Here is a 1443-nt window from a genome sequence, read left to right as displayed (position 1 = left end):
GCATCTGAATCCCTTCTATAGGGGACTAGGGGCGTCTGGGGCCTTTCTATAGGGGACTAGGGGCATCTGGGGCCTTTCTATAGGTGTCCCCAGATGCCTTGTTTTCTTCTATAGGGGACTAAGGGCATCTGGATCCATTCTATAGGGGACTAAGGGCATCTGAATCCCTTATATAGGGGACTAGGGGCATCTGGATCCATTCTATAGGGGACTAGGGGCGTCTGGGGCCCTTCTATAGGGGACTAAGGGCATCTGGATCCATTCTATAGGGGACTAGGGGTGTCTGAATCCCTTCTATAGCAGACTAGGGGCATCAGAGGCCTTTCTATAGGGGACTAAGGGCGTCTGGGGCCCTTTTATAGGGGGCCTTGGGTGCCTGGGGCCCTTCTATAGGTGTCCCCAGATGCCGTGTTTCCTTCTATAGGGCACTAAGAGCATCTGGATCCATTCTATAGGGGACTAAGGGCGTCTGGATCCATTCTATAGGGGACTAGGGGCGTCTGGAGCCCTTCTATAGGGGACTAGGGGCATCTGGATCCATTCTGTAGGGGACTAAGGACATCACAGGCCTTTCTATAGGGGGCTAAAGGCATCTGGAGCCCTTCTATAGGGGGCTAAGAGCATCTGGATCCCTTCTATAGGGGACTAGGGGCATCTGGGTCCCTTCTATAGGGGACTAAGGGCATCTGGATCCCTTCTATAGGGGACTAGGGGCGTCTGGGGCACTTCTATAGGGGACTAGGGGCGTCTGGATCCCTTCTATAGGGGACTAGGGGTGTCTGGATCCATTCTATAGGGGACTAAGGGCATCTATATCCCTTCTATAGGGGGCTAAGAGCATCCAGATCCATTCTATAGGGGACTAAGGGTGGCTGGGGCCCTTCTATAGGGGACTAGGGGCGTCTGGGGCCCTTCTATAGGGGACTAGGGGCGTCTGGAGCCCTTCCATAGGGGGCTAAGAGCATCTGGATCCTTTCCATAGGGGGCTAAGGGCATCTGGATCCCTTCTATAGGGGACTAAGGGTGTCTGGATCCCTTCTATAGGGGACTAGGGGCATCTGAATCCCTTCTATAGGGGGCTAAGGGCATCTGGATCCATTCTACAGGGGACTAGGGGCGTCTGGATCCCTTCTATAGGGGACTAAGGGTGTCTGGATCCATTCTATAGGGGACTAGGGGTGTCTGGAACCCTTCTATAGGGGACTAGGGGCGTCTGGATCCCTTCTATAGGGGACCATATGCTCCTGGGTCCCTTCTATAGGGGAGCACAAGCTTGTGGGTCTCTTCTATAGGGGCCCTTGGGCTCCTGGGTCCCTTCTATAGGTGTCCCCAGACGCCTCATTCCCATCTATAGGGGATCCCAGGCCCCTGGGTCCCTTCCATAGGGGACCCTGGGGCGCTGCTATAGGGAGGGTTGGGGGGGGTGTGGCTTCCTATGGGGCA

At 55.2% G+C, this 1443-nt stretch overlaps 1 protein-coding gene across 1 annotated transcript in view; it reads left to right on the top strand.

Moving 5' to 3' along the window:
- Positions 1-1443, top strand: part of LOC106893941 (ubiquitin-like modifier-activating enzyme 1) — a 49518-nt gene that overhangs the window by 37179 nt on the left and 10896 nt on the right. The gene's annotated exons all lie outside the window — the stretch shown is intronic.

The sequence above is a fragment of the Calidris pugnax genome, unplaced genomic scaffold (genome assembly GCF_001431845.1).
Source record: "Calidris pugnax isolate Ruff unplaced genomic scaffold, ASM143184v1 scaffold249, whole genome shotgun sequence".
Classification (NCBI taxonomy): Eukaryota; Metazoa; Chordata; class Aves; order Charadriiformes; family Scolopacidae; genus Calidris; species Calidris pugnax.
Note: the sequence above shows the minus strand (reverse complement) of the source record. Positions and strands in the feature narration are given on the sequence as shown.